General features: G+C 37.8%; 1 protein-coding gene across 6 annotated transcripts in view; it reads left to right on the top strand.

Annotated features, from left to right (window-relative positions):
• Positions 1-19,380, top strand: part of LOC145675432 (phosphatase and actin regulator 2) — an 850,331-nt gene that overhangs the window by 236,054 nt on the left and 594,897 nt on the right. The gene's annotated exons all lie outside the window — the stretch shown is intronic.

Here is a 19,380-nt window from a genome sequence, read left to right as displayed (position 1 = left end):
AAGCTCTGACGCGACGTTGCCGAGTGCTAAGGGGTGTGGCTATGGCTAAGCAGACATACTATAGCGCGATCAGGTGATAGGGGATAGACGTGGATGTGTACAAAATACATGTGGCAATACCGCTGTCCTCTCATTTGCTAGCAGCATTTAAAAGGAACTTGGAGCGCCGCCTTCAAATGCCAAGATGTTTGTCACGCCGCTTACGAGGGAACCTATCCAAGTGCAACTCTGACTTCGAGTCGAGACCATGGTCGTTGGATACCTTGTCCCAAAAGAACATAACACGAAAAGTGATACATCCTCGATCGCAACCGTTGCAGATATATAAGCGTAAAAAGTTAGAAATTGAGCTCCATACTATACATTACAAAGTCAGCTTCCGGGTCAGATTTTTCGGATACGGTCAAGTAAGGAAACTCAGCGAATACATATCAAATTAGTGTTGGGAGCCCACCACCTTTTGAATGAAAAAAATGTTGCCCCCGGGACACTCGCAGGGTCCCAGGTGGGGTCGAACTTAAAATTGGCAAATGGAACCGGGGGTCAAGTAGCAAATTGTATGAAAGCTATTGTTAAATAAAAGAAGATAGAACAAATCTCAACTCTCTATGATGACCCTGTGCAAACGGGCAACTGGTCAAAATGTCAATACAACCTAGGTCCGTTGTGTAACTCTGTGAGAGACTCTGCAACAATTTGTTTAACTTCAATACCTTGCACTTTTAAATGTGTTTTTCTGTTTTGTTATTATCACTACTTAACGGATTTAGAAGAGTGGCCATATATTTTCTGCTGTAGGTTGTATTGACATTTTGACCAGTTGCCCGTTTGCACAGGGTCATCATAGAGAGTTGAGATTTGTTCTATCTTCTTTTATTTAACAATAGCTTTCATACAATTTGCTACTTGACCCCCGGTTCCATTTGCCAATTTTGAGTTGGACCCCGCCTGGGACCCTGCGAGTGCCCCGGGGGCAACATTTTTTCATTCAAAAGGTGGTGGGCTCCCAACACTAATTTGATATGTATTCGCTGAGTTTTCTTACCCGACCGTTTCCGAAAAATCTGACCCGGAAGCTGACTTTGTAATGTATAGTATGGAGCTCAATTTCTAACTTTTCACGCTTATATCTCCGCAACGGTTGCGATCGAGGATGTATCACTTTTCGTGTTATGTCCTTTTGCTACAAGGTATCCAACGACCATAGTCTCGACTCGAAGACAGAGTTGCACTTGGATAGGTTCCCTCGTTAGTGTAAAAGCAGTAACGGCTGCTAATCGTGGTTATAAACTGAAAACTTTTATCTGTTCTTCAAAGTTTAGTTGTTTCAATATTTTTAAAAGCATGTTCGGAAATTCTAAACTTTAAAGAAATTTTCATACATAAGGCAAACTCTGCGAAACATCAACAAAGATGGATGTTGTGATGTTGTACGATGCCTTCCTCATGATGGAGCAGAAGATTGTAGATAGTGTTACCCATGAGACTAGGCGAGTCTTGTCTCGATTCTCAAAAAATTCTGTCACGTCTTGACTTTTGAAAACTCTGGTCTCGTCTCGACGTTTTCTTGTCATGTTTTGTAAATTTATGCAATGTCCTGATACCCTTAATTTTATCTAGAAGTTCTCAGACTTCCGCGTGGCAACGAGTCTACGAAAATTGTGATATAACAACATTTATTTATTGTATTGAGTAATGATTTGCATGTCTTTATATGTTGATAAATGCTCTTCATTGTGATCTTATAATCACTATATCAATTTATAGTTCTTTTTTTTACTATAGATCATATACAGGGTGTCTATCGGTCACGAATGTCACGAAGAAGTCACGAAATCAGAAAATGGCCATGAAAGTCACGAAAAAGTCACGAAATTTAGCTTTTGGGTCACGATTTTTTTTAACTTTTCAAATGTAAGTACAGATTGGAAAATTTTGTTCTATAAAATGTCAAAGTTCACCGCCAAAAATGTCTATGGTCAGCTTTAGACGCTACCAAATCGCAAGCAAAGTACGTTTGTATCGCATGGATGAAAATTCGGCCTAATTCGCACCCAAATTCACTCTTGAAAATATTAGGAAATTTTATGATTTGGTAAAGAAAAGGTCACGAAAAAGTCACGAAATTTCACTTCGGGATTTTAGTAGACACCCTGATATAACAATAAAAAACAGTGTTTGAATTCTACGAGTTGGGTGAGAGTGTTACGAAACTCGAGAATTTTCTCGTCTCCTCTCAAAGACATGACAATCATTATCATGCTTGACATCTCGTGTCAAATTTGAAAGAACATTTCGAAAACGAGAAATTTCTTGTCTCGTGGGAAGGCTAGAGGACATGCCAGGCGATTACATTGAAGCAATGCCATTGATATTTATTATGTGCAAGCACTTACGCAGGAATTTATTTTAGGAGAGATCCAAAACGTTTTGGTGGGAGGTCCAAACACAAAATGAAGATAAATTATTTTAAAATTCGTAAACTCAACGCTAAATTATAGTAAATTTACATAAAAATTGGGATTTTGGGGAAGTCCGGATCCCCAGGACCCCCTTTCTACGCCCCTGATATGAGGTAAGAGTTATAGTAATTATTTTGTTTTTTCAAGTTTAGGATCCATTTTCAACACCGAGGCTATTTGTGACATGTACATAGAGTTTAAGATGGAATTCGAACCACCACAGTGGGCTCAAATATCAATGATCTCTCACCGGGAATCGAACTCGGAATTTTGTACAGTACAGGTGCGCGCGCTAGCTACTAGGCCCGCGGATAGAGTTAATTTACTAATGTTACCAGTGCGTTTTATCCAGTCCGTGTATTACACAATATGACTTGGAAACTTTTGTGTAAATAGAAAATAAATAAATAAGCTAGTTTTGAGGTGATTTTCATTTTTGCCAGCTCAAGTTCGCCAATATTAATTTTATTTCTCTTAGATTCCTGAGCATGGTTATTCGTTAGAAGATGGATTGATGAGATGTCTATTCCGGAAGATGAAAAGGAAGTTTTCGACGTGCCAGTGATGTGTTATGAAACATGGCGAAATGCCAGAGGTTACAATATGAGAACAGAAGCAATTAGCATGTTTCCAAATGTACACTTCCTTCTGTCAATCAGTTGGATCGTCTAAATATTGCATATGCATTTTAATTATGTAAAAAATGGTAGGTGGTCGTAGGCCTCGTTACGACTGTTTACACTCCTGATTGAATACGATTTATTATTGTTACTACAAGTACCATTATTATTATTATTATTATTATTATTATTATTATTATTATTATTATTATTATTATTATTATTATTATTATTATTATTATTTTGTCAATTGCACGCTTTGCGTGGTTAAAATAATAATAAAAAAAGTAACGTTTTCCGTTACTCGGTCACTTTTTATTATTACTGATGCAGTCCCTGATATCGGTCATTTTCGATTATTTTTATTTATCTCCCCCTCCTCCACGTTGCCCCCTGGGACTGAATTTGAATGTAAATTGCATCAGAACTGTCACTATTCATCCCAGAGACTCCGAAAACCATAGATTCAGCACTACTATTGGTCATTCTGGACCACTTTTATGTATCTGCCCCGTCTCCTTCCCCCAAGTTGCGGGGCTGAATTTGGATTTAAATGGCATCGGAAGGATTACTGTTCATCTCAGCGACTCCGAAAACCTATGGTTTCAGCACTAATATCGGTCATTTTCAATCATTTTCATATATCTCTCCCCTCCCCCTTGCTCTTAAGTTGCACCGTCAAAGTGAAAAGATAAAAACCATTGCAGTCCCGTTTCTGAACTATGTGGCAAATTTAATCGAGATCGGTCACGTGGTTCAAGAGTTACGTGTTATTTATTTCTATATACCTAGAAAGATAGGTATCTTTCCCTGCACATCTACGTTGTACCGTCAAAGTGAAATGATAAAAACTATTCCAGGCCCGAACCTCTTCTATGTTAAAAATATGATCGAGATGGGCGAAATGGTTCAAGAGGCACGAAGTCACAAGCATAGTGACTTTAATTTATATAGATAGGGGTGTTTCAAAACAACACCGACAACGTTTGAGAGATGATTCTTGACAGCAAGGTAAGACAAAAAGCACCTGGGTGCACAAATGCTTCCTTTCGGAGTTATAGGCTGCCGAAAACATGAAAAAAAAATGAACTTTAAAGGTCCATAGCTCAAAAACTATGTGATCTACTGTAATCGAATCAAGACTTCACTTAGGAACTAATATGTGCTAGTGGTGGGCACAAAAACCGGTTTGGTTTTTTACCTGGTCCGGTTTCGGTTTTCTTCAAAACCGATTCCGTTTTTTTCCATAATTTGTTCTATTTCTGACCAGAATGGTGTTTCGTTGTTCTCCGGAAACCGAATCCATTTCCACAGAAATAGTTTTATGTTTTTTCGAAAAGTTTTCACCGAAACTAGTTTCGGTGAAAACCGAACCGGTTTTGGAGAAAACCGAAACCGGTTTCGGTGAAAAACCGAACCGGTTTTTGGAGAAAACCGAAATGTCGGTTTTTCGGGTTTCGGTTTTTATAGAAACCGGTTTTCGGTTTTTATAGAAACCGGTTTTCGGATTTTATAAAAACCGGTTTTGCCCATCCCTAATATGTGCGCTATCCAAAAATACATGTTTCAGAATCCTAAGGTACTCACCCAACATATTTTATAGGAGCAGTTTGGCTACGGGCATATAATTTGAAGTACTCATCAACTACCTCTATCGGAAGCCGCGGTGGCTCAGTGGTAGAGCGTTCACCTCTGGTGCTAGGTTCGGGTTCGATCCCAGCCCCCACCAAGTGAACTTTGTGGTGGACATACACCGTGTGCGTGGGCTTTCTCGGGGTTCTCCCGTTTCCTCCCACTTTCTTCATTCCACCATTTCATTCATTACTCATCATCACCGTCTCCTTTAGCCTAACCGGCATAACCGTGGGACGTAAAACTCAAAGATTTCATTTCATTTCAACTACCTCTATCCGCAGGAGTGAGGAATCACCTCTTACAGTTTGTCGGTATAGTTCATTATGTGTGTTTGTGTGTTCGTGTATGTGTTAATGAGTGTTATATGTCGTAATCTTGGGATTGTATGTAACAAGAGATTTTATTACAGGTTTCGTAAGAAATAGACTAAATAAATGAACAGTTCTGTGGTGTTCCTTGATTGCTTTGTCATTGCCCCTTCTAAGAAATCGAGTTGGTTACGAGTGTCTGTTTCTCCGCTTTCCATCGTACCAGTTGATGCGGTAAAATGCGGACCCTCCAAGACACGCGTATTAGCGTTTCTATGCGTTTCTTTCATTATTCTGGATTCTGTCCTTACAGGATGTTTTTTATTAGTACAAAACTTGTTTCTTTTTCCACGGCCCTTCAGTAATACAGTAGGAAGCCGAAAATCCGAACTAATTGGGACCACAGGTAGTTCGAATTTTTAAATTGTTCGGATTTTCGAAAATGACCAAGAAAATCCTTTTCAGGCTTAAATATATTGTACTCTATGCTCTTTTATCGATACAGTGGTTATATAATACATACGGTTATTACATTAGCGTACGTACGAGTACTTACATTTAATGTTTCCGAAGAACCTGCTTGTACACTAAATTACACTGTTCTTGCAACTCACAATTAAAACTTAACTTGTATAGGCCTAAGGGAAAATAAAAAATCAAAATATGTATGACAAACAATTACAAATTAATGAGCTTTTGTAAAAACACTGACTTCACACAACGCCGACGGAATAGTGTGTTTATCGCTAGCGCTAAGACAAAATGTAAGAAGCTTCTCTACGGACCGCGTTTGGATTTTTGACGTTCGGTTTATCGGAGTCCTACTCTATATAAAAATACATATCTGCTATTGAAATACAAATTTTCGAGTGACCCTGGAGCCCCATAATGGGGATTCTTGTGGGGAAAACAGATCGTTCCATTCGATACACCATCCACTATATGTAATTTTTCTATCAGACAAAATTACAGTAGTTCGGCTTCGGAGTCTCAATAAACTAGATATATTCAATGAAATATGTGTGCAAATGATTGAAATTAGTTGGGTATGTTAGATGACTAGTTTTGGATTAGTCGATTAGTTGAAATAAATATAACTAACATTGAATAGTTTATCAGTTCAGAAAAAAAGTATCTACCGTGTTGTTCTACAACGGAAAATATTTTTTGTTGCGACTTTGATAAATGTATGCATGCCTCTGTCATATAATTTGACTGCACTTATCTTCATTTATAGAGTTTGTATTGAAGATTCGTGACTTATTTCTCTAATTATATGCAGGTTCCACAGTTTATATGAACAAAAGAAAGTTTATATAGTTGCAAGTAGTTCATGGTTATCTAATCGGAAATGCAACATAGAAGAACATTATATGTAGTAAAGTATTTTTATTGCCTTTGAAAGGAGTTTGAACTTCTCTGTAATGTACAAAGTAGATTTACAATAAATAATACAATTATTTCTGTCAAGAATAGCAACATTCTTTCCTTCTATTAAATAAAATTAATTTCATAAAGTGTTTACTAATTAATTGTTTTTTCATTTAGACCTTTGACCTATCTTTCCATTTAGACCTTTCGTTTTGCAGTGGTCTATATACGATTTTTCTTAATATAGGATTATCAAAAAGGATTGTACAACTTCGAAAACTCATATTGATTTATGCATTTATCTTGCAGACATGGTTTTGGTGTCATTTTGTACCAAAATACATCGAGTTTCGACTTACGTAGTACAATAGTTCAGAAAGAAGCCACCACAAACGCTACCAACAGTTTCAGCAAAGATGGCTGCCTTTATTGGTCCCGAGCGTAGCTGTATGTTTTGGTTAGTGTGGGACAGGTCGGTAGCCAGACCAAAAATGTAGGGGGGGGCGACTATATTATAGTTCATTTGCAAGCATATCGTGAAAATTTTGGGGGGGGGCAGTAAAAATTTACGGAGGCCCGGCCCGCCTCTAGAACCCTCGTGGATACGGGCCTGGTCTGCGAAAACTGTGCAATGTAATTTTCGTACAAAGTATGGTAAAACATCCTCTCAGTAGGCCTACTATTTATCAGTGGCATAAGTGTTTTATTGAAACTGGATCGGTAAGACATAACAAATCTTCAGGTCGTCTACCGACACGTCTGAAGACGTTGTAGATCAGAAATCGATTTCAGATGGGATGTGTCTCGCATCACCAATGGAAGCCACATTGAATCTCTTTTAGGTATTTTAAAAAAATATATATGTATTTTTTCTGTAAAATGACACCAAAACCATGTCTGTAAGCTCTCTCTCTCTCTCTCTCTCTCTGTATATATACAGATGGTGAACAGAAAAATGGAAACACCTGAACGAAATTGCAACTTACCAGATTAATATGGCGTCGGGCCACCTTTCGCCTTCAGAACAGCCTTGATGCGACGTGGGATGGAGGCATAGAGGTCGTGAATGGTAGCAAGTGGAATTTTACACCATTCCTCGTGCAGTGCATCGGCCAGTTCTGTGAGAGAGGATGGAGGTGGAAATCGTCGCCGGAGTCGTGTTTCCAAGACGGACCACAGATGTTCAATTATGTTGAAATCTGGGGATTGGGCGAGCCAGGGGAGGTGTTGAACTTCATCCCGATGTTCGTCAAACCACGCTGAAACAACGCCAGCTGTGTGAATGGGTGCATTATCATCCTGGAAGATGGCGTCATTGTCCGGGAACAACATCCGGACCATAGGATGCAAGTGGTCTCCTAAAATTGCGACATAATCGTTGGCAGTGATTCGTCCGCTAAGTGTGACCACAGGACCCAATGAAAACCATGATATGGCGGCCCACAGCATCACCGAGCCGCCGCCATGTTTCACAGTTGGTCGGAGACACTGCAGATCATAAACTTCTTTGGGCGTTCTGCACACATAAACACGGCCCGTGGTTGGGAATAAAGTGAAGAATGACTCATCCGACCATATCACACGTTTCCAGTCCTCAACGGTCCAAGTTGCATGGTCGCGGCACCATTTGCAGCGTGCGAAAGCGTTATGGTCCCTGATGAGCGGTTTGGCCCGTGCAACACGACCCCGTAAGTTTATGTCATGTAATTCGCGGCTGACGTGATTGTCGAAACAGGGTGGGGGAGGTGCTGATTGAGTTCCTCCGTCACTTGCTCCGCAGTAGCACGACGGTTCTGCGTGACAATGCGCTTTAATACCCGGCATGACCTGTCACTCATGATTTTCTTCCGCCCACTGTTCCGCTTCCCCGATGTAGTTTTCCCGTGTGTTGTGTAGGCCGTCATCACCTTCGACACTGTCCCACGCGACACACCTAACACAGTAGCCACTGCCATCACACTCACTCCACATAACCGCGCACCAACAATTTGCCCTCTTTGAAAATCTGAGAGGTCTCCCATTTTACACTACCTCCGTCTGCTGCAGCCACTGGACACTGCTGTTCCACTGTGCTTGACGTAGTATGGAGACCGACCTAACACACCACCACCAGCGGTCCGGCGCTGCGGGCGCCACGACACCACTGCCAACCCATACATCTGACGTGTTGCCAACTACAGGTGTTTTTATTTTTCTGATCATATATATATATATATATATATATATATATATATATATATATATATATATATATATATATATATATATATATATATATATATAATTCCTTTTTTGGCAAGTTCACCTATCCTTTTCTAAGGCCGCAAATATGTTAGGCGTGGACCTATAGCTTAAAGCTGCGTGATTATGCACCGGGGCAAAGGGTTACAGCGATGATGATCATGATTCCAAAATCGTGGAAAGAAGAAAGCGGGAGAAACGGGAGAATTCCGAGAAAACCCATGCGCATAATGTTTTTCCACCCACAAAGCCCACTTGGTCGAAAGCTGGGATCAAATCAAGAATCCCGCGCACCAGAGGCAGTACACTTACATTTTCTAAAAATAATACTAGGGTAAAGGCACCGAATATGGATTTTTTTTTTTTTTGTTTCAGCTTTATTTCTCAGAAATGCGTATTCCAGAATAAAAATATTATACCTTTTAATACTTGCGGTACTTTTGCAAAACAAAATACAAGTGTGAAAGTTTGTTCCACATTATTGATTTTTTTACAGTATTACAAAATTGAAAGAAACTCAGTTTCCCATATTAGGCACACCCCTGCACCCGCTACTTGTTCTTTAAAATGGAATACTAGAACAAAATATGCGCGTCTGCTTGCAAATGTGACATTTGGATAATTCGAACATGGGCAATGCGTTCGATCAATCTATTTGTTTATTTAAGAAATACATTTATTTATTAGTTCAAGAAAAGGAGCAAAGGAGGTATTCGAACCTCCAGCTCCGGGATGACATCTGACCGTAAGATAAGTCCAGGAATTGGAAAGGACTCAGCCCTGGCCTCAGGAAAATTACCATCCCGGCACGCCTGATGGGAGTGAGGAAAACCAGGATGAGCGGTCTGAGCAGGGATCGTGCCTATGTTCGAATTATCCAAATGTTGCGTTGTAGGTATTGTGGCCTATATATCATATTTAGTAGGTTTATAAGATAAGCCAAAATTGCATAACATTCTTAAGATAATTAAAACATAAAACAGCAGAAATACCAGAATTTTACGTAGTACAAAAATAATTATCGAACTTGACTGAACTTATTCGTTATTAGACCTATCTTTGTAAATTGCTGTAATAGTCTGTAATAACTTCTTATTTTAACCTTTGGAGTTAATATCTTTCACCTTGGAGTAAGCTTGTTTACTAGATACAACCAATAATAAAAATAATAAAACGAAATATTCGGGAAATCAAACTATGTACGACAAATAGAGTAAAAGAATACCCTATATAAAAGAAAACAAAACATATTGGTTTAGCGTGTCTAAAGGCGTTCAAATTTTGATTTCAGTTTTACTTTACAAAACATTGATCACAAACATATTTCTCTCCACCTTTCATGAGACACATTTCGTGGGACCATCTTTTACAAAGTAGGCATTTCAACCAATTCCCCTCCCCTGCACTAAGTGACTAAAATTTACCACAATGTCCATATTCCTCATCATCGTCATCTTGAATAGGATCACTTAAACTGTCACTATCGTCGTCCAAGTCAATCACTGACTCTTCGGATTAACTTTGTAATTTATAGTCGCATGATGTCCTTTCCTTTGGCTCTTTCGATTGGATTTTCTTGGGCTGGGCTTGGAAAGCTAAACGTTTTTAATTACTTGCAATGATGAGGTAAAGCACGTTGTGATGAAGTAGAGGAAGCTTCTAAATCGTTTTGTGTGAGTGCTCGTAACTACTTTTGCCTCACCTGGCTTTCGACCACATTTGTTGCGATGCTGTGGCTGTAGTTGTGGTTGCGAACTCACTGCTTCAATCGGTAGTGTCATGCTGTTCTCTTCACTTTGCATTGTAGACGACACGGCAGTTGGGACATTTGAACCAATAATTATACTGTGAAAGTTTCATTGGAATCGGTTCACGCGTTCAGACAGACACACACACAGAGCCAGAGATAGATACACATAGAGAGACAGATGCCCACACAAACACACAACACAGATGACAAATGTCTCGACTAAGAGACGTTCGCTGACGCTCCGTCTAACATAATATATCAGGTCTAATATAGCTTACAATTCAGTTATTCTTCTTCACTTCTAGTTCACATACGTATGAACCTATTTAGGAATATTCCATATTAGATTCCTGCTAGTACTCCATATTAGGAAAATCGCCATTTTGGATACTTCTCTTTCTACGCGTACGTGATTCTCTGTGTATTGAATCTTTATGCCCTTACAGTACACTATATATATCTTCGATCCAATGCCAAAACCGCGAATGTGCTAACTTTGAGTTATAAGCATTTTAATATTCAACTTACCACGAAAAATCAGTATATAGACTTAGGTACATGTTTTAGGAATTGACGATAACTTCTAATATATTCATATTTCGCAAAGGGACTTTGGTATTGGAATCTGTGTGCCCCAAATAACATGAAACTGCACTTAGGTGAAAGTAGCAAAATTTGCACATTCACGGTTTTGGCATTGAACCGACGATATGTAAGGTAAATATCACAAACACAACAGTAATACATGCCTCTTTGCGTACATTCAACAGCCTGGAAATATAAGCCCGAAAAAACTCATGTTCTTCAAAACAATATTCTGCAACAAAAGAAAATGTTATCTTTCGCAGCAAACCAGCGCAAACTGAGGGCGTCACTGTGTACAAGTTTACATAAAGTCTACCCGGGGCAACACATAACAAACAAAATAGTCTGGTATTTCATATTAGGAACGCATTCCGTATATGGCGCACCTTCCATAATTAAAATTCTCTGACGAAATTTGTATTGAAACTAATAGAAGAAAATACATATCCGGTTCTTACAAGGTACATTCGTGAAGTGTCCCTTCGGGATTAATGTAAAATTTAGTCAAATGCTAAGTTCTCCGCGGCCCAATATGTATTGTGCTAATTTTAGCAGCCCATAATGTAATTTTCATATTTATGAGCCGTCGTATATCCGGAATTCAACCATAAATTACTGTAACGCTCGGACACAAAATTGCTTTTAGTTTCTTTATATGTAACTGGACATGAATCTGGGCGTATGCAAAAGAATTTGGATCAAGTACTGCTTCTCTGGCACATTACACACCCGGCCGCCATCTTAGATCCATCATATTGGATTCAACTTTCGGTTTTTCAAATGGAAATAGCTGCAAGTGATACATCAAATTCATGCACAATTTTCTCGGAAATTCACTGGTTTAGTGAGTTTTACCATGTCTTATACCGTTTGCAACGTATTGTATGTTAAATGTCAGGCACTTCACGAATATTGAACCAATTAGAAAGTTGTGCAGGGCAGGGCAGGGCAGAAAGTTGTAATGGAATGGATGGGGGGTTAATGGGGATGTGTTGTGCAGTGTACTCTGTTTATGTGTAATTACGTAATTTATCGTTGACGAAATATTCTCTGGACATTCATATATACAGACACAGTCAATACGGAAATAGTAGGTCTGCACCAAAATCTGGGCGTCTCTGAATTTACGTTGAACATTCTACATTCATCCAGTGTGCTTACTGTCGTGTATATTTATGCCTACAGGATTGATTCATGAAGTCTGATAAGCATGTATATTTCCCTGTATGGGCTGCAGCAATTAACATAATATTCATGGGACCCTGCACGACTTACTATTTTGTTCAGTGGCGTATTTACGATTTTGTTTTGGGGGGGGGGGGTTGTCTGAAAATGCTAAAATTTTGCAAGATATTTCAAATACTTTACTATAGTAAAAAAGATTTCGGGGAGGGCTTAAGTCCGGAAGCCCCCTCCTAAATACGCCACTGTTTTTGTTCAATATTCTTGAAGTGCCTGACATCTAACATGCAATATTTATATATTTATTTATTATTATTTTATTATTATTATTATTATTATTATTATTTTTTTTTTTTTTTTTTTTTTTTTTTTTTGCAGTAGTTTGGAGATTTGGTTTTGTGGAAGAATACAAATTTCTCTTGAACGCTTTCGGGGGAATGTTCTTTTTATGATTTCAAATGTAGTTTAACACCAAAACAATGCATCGAGCGTTTTTATTTTTGGCTTTTGAGGATGAAGCACCATTCAATAGGAGTATGTACATTTGATTTCTCGAATCCTAGCTTGTCTGCACACTTCTCAGTGATGAATGTCGTTCCTAAAACGAACCCAAATCGTCGCATCATTCTTCACCACTATAACGCCAGTTCTCATTCAGCACACCAAACTGTTGATGTTTTGCCTCGTAAAAATGTCGAATCAATGACTTATTTATTATTCGTAGTCACTTGATTTAGCATCTAATTACTTCTTTGTGTTCCCACACATGAGAAACATTGTGTGGTGTGCGATTTGTGTCTTCTAAAGCAACTGTTGATACATTCCAAACAGCTGTTTTTGAGGTAGCAACCTCATAGTGATAAAATTACTTTTAAATTTGATTTGAGTGTATGCAAACGTTTATCGATATTCAAGATGCATATTTTAAAAAAAAATACAGTAAAGCCATCTCCAGAATATCACATGTCTTTCTTCGTGTTGATTGCAGTAACTTTTCCAACGCTCTCGTAATTATGTTAATGTATTATCAGCTTCATCTGACAACATATGTTTTTATTATATTTAGTGTTTTATTAATACAGGGCGCAAAGTAAGACGCACTCGCCAATCCAAAAATGATGGTTGCCCATATCTTTCACGTACAAATTATGAGAGCCCCCTTCCCCCTGGCCTTTGGTTTGATAAAGAAAGAGATTACATCAGGGCATAAAATTTCAAAACCAGAAAATTAGATTCAGGATAATCAATTTTGAATTGACAATTCATATATATGTTAAAAAAAAATCTCATATTAAGACTTCACATTTGTGTAACGCTCTCTCTTTCTCTCTCTCTCTGCACTGAAGTACACTAGTTGTCGATTGTAGTTTTCGAATCAAAGTCCTTAAGTGAAGGGCCATTGATGAAAATTGTCAGCAAATCATCCAGTGTGTCAGTCTTCAGTGAATTTCTGTAGGAAATCTTAACTCTGTTGAGACTGTTGAGGCCTCTCTCACATGATATCGCAAATTTTTGAATAAAAATTCATTTTATCAATTACTAGCAGCGTTCACCCCGCTTCGCTGGGGTCACCCCGGAACGCAATAAACCTTGTTAATTAGATAATTTTTACTTTTTCGCTTTCAATTGATATGATAAAAACCATAGAAGATTGCAGTAAATGTTAACATTATATCGCCTGTCATTTATGTTAACCCGCCGAGTGACACGGTCATGTGGGTTGCATATAAATACGTTTATTTTTACCTATGATGAACTAACAAAGGATTTGTACGTTATGGACACTTGAATGGTCAATTATCTCAAGACACTGGTAATTGAAAATTAAAGTGATATGATAAAAACCATCTAGGGTCCAAATCATAATAACCCCCCAAAAATGAAAGAAATTGGTTCAGCCGTATTAGCGTGATGAGGGAACAAAGGATTTGTGCGTTCTCTTTTATATATATAGATGTGCAAATTCCCATTGCTTATCATTAATTAACCCAAAACACACATGTTACAGTAGTTTTACAACAACAGTGTTGCCAGAGGCCGCACTTCTGTCAAAAAACACCCATTTTACGGACTTGCATTAAATAGTCTCTTTATAGACTATGGCAACACTGCATCAACCTTGTCACATTTTCGCACAACGGATAAATGTTGATGTATACCGTACATATACACAGGAATTCACCCGCAGAAAATCAGTTTTCTGCAACTGAATATTGATTTTCTTAATTTCGCACATTTTTTTTTAATTTTTTTTTTATTTTACACTTACGGTAATTTCTTTCTATATAGATATCCAAGTGGCATTGTTATACAGGAAAGCGAATTGGAAATAAATTCGATTATTCCCTTCATATTAAAAATACTATTTCGGGATATTCCTAGTGACACTAGAAAAATCCAGGAAAATCTTATTGAAGCTGACTGGCCTAGGCATTCGAGCCCGCAAAGCACAAACGCTACCACTCAACTAAGCTCAGTCAGTAGGTCAATATAAGTGTTCATTAACCTGGAGGAAGGATCGAAGCAATATCGTAATAAAGTGGTGGCTTTTGTTTGGTTGGTTGTGCGTTGCTAGTTACACCCTGCAGGATATGAGAGACTAATCTCCCATCGGGAATCGAACACTGGACCATCTACTCAATTATTCATGTGTGTAAATGAGTGAATATATGGGGGATTGCAGCTAATTAGAGCAATCAATAATTAATGTTAAGTCAAATGTAGTATAGGGTTTTGTCCAGGTACATCGGGTGTTCCCTTACACTATTAAATTAATCATACACTGTCCTGAAGGATTTGTAAGTTCACTTTTAAAAGCCGAACGCATGTGTAAAGGTAAATAAAAAATCTAAGCTTACTTTTAAACTCAACTTAAAAAGAGATAAGATCGACTATGCTTTTTAAGGTTATGTCTTAATACCCGTTCTTCGCACGGGAAGAATAAGGTTTGTCATCATCATCATCATAGATATTCTGCCCTTATTAGCAGGTCACTTGCCGCAGCTGAGAAGCTTCCATGCTCCACGGTCCTCCGCTAACCTCTTCGTCTTCACGTAGCCGCCTTCGCCCCCTCCCTCTCTTTTCTGCCATTATACCCTCTAGCACGTCCCTCATGATACAGTTTCGTCTTAACCATTTACGCAACCAATTCGTTTTCCTCTTCTTAATAATATCTAAAATTGTTCTTTTTCTCCCACCATTTCTACCACCCTCTCATTCGTTTTCTGCTTGACCCCAGCTAATTATCTCCATTCTTCTCCACACCCACATTTCGAAATCTTCCAGTCGTTTTTCATCATTTTTGCGTAGTGTCCATGTTTCTGCCCCATACAGTACAATATTCCACACGAAACAATTTCTGAATCTTTTTCTCAACTCTTTCTTTAAGGTCCCACGAAATAGTATTTTCTTCCTACTTCTTTCGCCATTCCTATCCTCTTTATTTTATGTTCGCGCTTTATGTCATTACTAAAGTTTATGGAAAATATCTGAAAGATATAAGATTTATTTCTGCTTTCAAAGCACAAGGTGCGATAGAAAGCTCTGATGATTTTAAATTAATATTAACGTATTCATGACAATATTTGTATATATTTATTGAAAATCTTGAGATTCAGATGTCATTTAATGCGCATTTTAAAATCGTGATATCGATGTCTTATGCTTTGAAGATATCGTCATATAAGTGGTGTTCATTACTCGATATGCAATGTTCAAGTCCCCTGCCGAGCATTTGTTTTAATGTGATAGCAATTTTCTCCCTTTAAGTTCGTCCTATTTGCGTGGTGGTATCCCTAGAAGGAAAAATCACAGACACTAAGATCTAGGGAACGGTCGTGCCAAGTAATGTTATCATTACGAGAAATTAGGCAATCAGAGATCCTTACCACTTAAAGGAAGTCCTCATGGTGTTAGCTGTGTGAGTAGTTGCGCCATCTTGCCGAAACCTAATTCGATTGGGATTTAGGCGTCTTCTTCCAAGTTAGGGTACAAGGAAAATTTTCAGCATTGATAGGTAATGTTCTGCAGTGTTTGCCGTGCATTCCTCTCAAAGACGTATGGCCCAAATATACATTTTTTCGTAATTCCACACCACATTGTCACTTGGTCACTATGATGAGGACGCTCCTTTCTCTAGGATTTGAACACAATAGCGGAAGTAACATAAACCGTACATTGTTACTGTCAGATCGTTTTGCTGCATTGCGAGAAATAGACACCACTTGGATGTCGACATTTACCAAACCTAAGACTTTGTTTTCAAGATTTTTGTTTGTTAATAAATATTGCACCTCAATATCGAATAAATATATTGTTGTGTAATAAGTGTGTTATCATTAATTAAAAGCCATTAGATGTTCTTGCCGCACCTTGGTTCAGCGCTCTCAGTAATCCGGCGCTTTTGCTAATTCTGCACCCCTTTGTGCAAGAAACGGCCAGATTAAATAATTTATTTATTTATACATTACCGGCATCTATACCCTTAAGCCCGTCACATATTGGGGATGACGTCCCTCTCAAGCACGCTATCTGGAAAAGTGCGGAAGGAAGTGACCTGGGACCTGTGAGTTTGGTACTATTCCGGCCATTTTCCTGGTGTGAATGAAGAAAACCTTACTCAGTTTGAGTGGCGTGAAAAAGTTTTTACACCTCTTCGAACAAGTGCCTCCACCGGGAATCGAACCTGTGACCGCCCAAAAGTTAGCTGTCTGCTTAAGATACGCATATCAATGAAAATGTAATAATAAAAAACCCTATATACGGCACAGATTATTTTCTGATTATTTATTTAAATTGACTTTGGACAAAGTTTGACTATTCATCTGTGAAATTTAATTAATATCGAATATTGTCGCTCTCTAGAAGACATTGGCAGGATTTAGGACATGTGCTGCCATCTATTGGCGATATCCCAGCTTTTACACTTATCTTAAGCTTTGTTAGCAGTTTTTTAAAGTATTATTTTATTTTTTCTTATCATTTATACAGTTGTGACGTTGACGGAAATGAAGTTTTTACTGCGATATGTTGTTGTTCTGCTTCAGTAGTCGAAACCAAAGCATAAAAAAAGAAGTTAACTCAGGATCCTCTGTGGAATATCTGTATCCTGCTGCTAGAATATCTTTTTTTTTTCCTTTGTAGTGTCTCTGGCTTTGTGAGAATTTGTTTTCACCTCGCAACGCCGTTTTGAAACCTTGTTCGTTGCTGGTGTCCTCACGTCTTGCGTGTTATCGTTCGACCGTTCACATTCAACTGACCAAAGGAATGCGTCGGTCACGTTCACATCTTTTCTCTTTCTCTCTGTCTCAGCGGACATGGTTTTCCTTAGAATTGAGAGACTTCAAATAACGTCTTCCAAGTTTTTTTTTTTTTTTTTATTCTCTTTTGTTTGGGGATATGCTCTGCTTAGAAGTTTTGGCCAAGATTTTTTTCTAAAGTGAAAAAAATAGCTTGTCGAGCCAGCATATTTCTTTTCAATCACTCCACACACAAAATGGAAAATAATAATTTGCTGTGTTTTAGTAATTTTAATGCCTAATTACAAAGTGAGGAGGAAAATTACTTTTCTCGTCTTTGTTTTGTGGTTACCTAATAATTACTAGCCATACAATTATTGTAATGTATATAAATATACGGTATTTCTTAGTTCGTGACATTGCTTCACTTTTGTAACAGTATGTTTTAAATCGGTATGGTTCTCACGGAATACATGGTACTTTTTTAAAGTGGAAAATGTACATTTAAAATGATTTACAGGATTTCAGAAATTTACTATAAGTAAACTTATATGTGTCCAATGCAAACGCTTGCGATTAAGAGCCTGACATAGTAAAGATAATACAAAATTTAACATTTTTCTTTTACTTGTTTTTGATGAGTGAAAGGAAATAATGAAATGCAACTTACCACAATCATAGATAATGTTATTGTACAACAGAAAGTATGAATCTGAAGAATTTTCAGTGTTATTATCCATAGAAATTACAGTGTTGCCAGAATAAAATTTCCCCAAAATCTAAGTTAAGGCAGCGACTAGAGGAAGCGAACTCAACTGCATTTAATTTTGTGTATAATGTTGTCTTGGTATCCTATGAACTACTTTTTAAATAATAGTTGTATTTAGTTTGTAATAGACGAAATAGTTTTTAACATATAGGCCCATTTATTAAAATTAAATAATAATGTTATTTAAAAAGTAGTTCATAGAATACCAAAACAACATGATAAATTAAATGCAGTTGAGTTCGTTTCTGTAATCGCTGCCTTAACTTAGATTTTGAGGGAAATGATGTTCTTGCAACACTGTAATTTCTATGAATGGCAACACAGAAAATTCTTCAGGTTCATATTTTCTATTGTAGAATAACATTGCCTATGATTCTGGTAAGTTGCCTTTCATTATCTCCTTTCACTTATGAAAAACAAGCAAAAGAAAAATGGATAAATTTTGTATTATTTTAAGTATGTCAGGCTCTTAAAATGCTACAGTGTCTAGTGTGACGACTTTCAAAATTAGGGATCTTTTAAATGTTTTATTTACTGACGAAATTAATTGTTAATTGCTAATGCATTGTTATTAGCATTGAACGAAGAGATCTTATCAAACATACGAATGCTATGGATGACTGTAAATCCTCAGAAGAAAATTTCTATATCGAGGAAAGCGAATATTTTTTCCAAACCTAAAAATTGGTAGGTGAGAGCACTGGTATTTTCGGAAGATGATTCAGGGAGGAATCTCCCTTCTTTCAGGAGCTACGAAATCCGTCCTAGGGCAAATCACCGATCGGGATCAATTACGGATTCCAGTATTTTTGCATTACTGATATAATCCCTTGCGTATTAATCATATTTCCTCCGGGAGAAAACGTCTGTAATCATCACTGGTTGAGAGTGTGGTTGGATTTGAATTTAGTGTCCCGATATGAGACGTCGGCCTACACCTTAATGTAGGATCCAAACCAAAATGAGCTCCCGCCGGGATTCGAACCCGGGCCTCCCGCGCCAAAAGCGCGTACGCCATCCAGGAAGGAAAAGAGATAGCGTAAAGCGTTTATTTATTTAATGGATTTGGCGTTTTAAGAATAGGTACCATCTCCCTTAACCCTCTATTCAAATTAAAAGTGATAGAAATCAACAACATTCGATTTTAACATTGATCAGTATAGAGTAAAAACGGAGACACTAGGAAGAAGCAGTATTATGTAATTAATTACTTAAGCGTT

This window comes from Thermobia domestica, chromosome 18 (assembly GCF_964235325.1).
Source record: "Thermobia domestica chromosome 18, izTheDome1.hap1.1, whole genome shotgun sequence".
Taxonomy (NCBI): domain Eukaryota; kingdom Metazoa; phylum Arthropoda; class Insecta; order Zygentoma; family Lepismatidae; genus Thermobia; species Thermobia domestica.
This window is presented reverse-complemented; position numbering and strand designations above follow the sequence as displayed.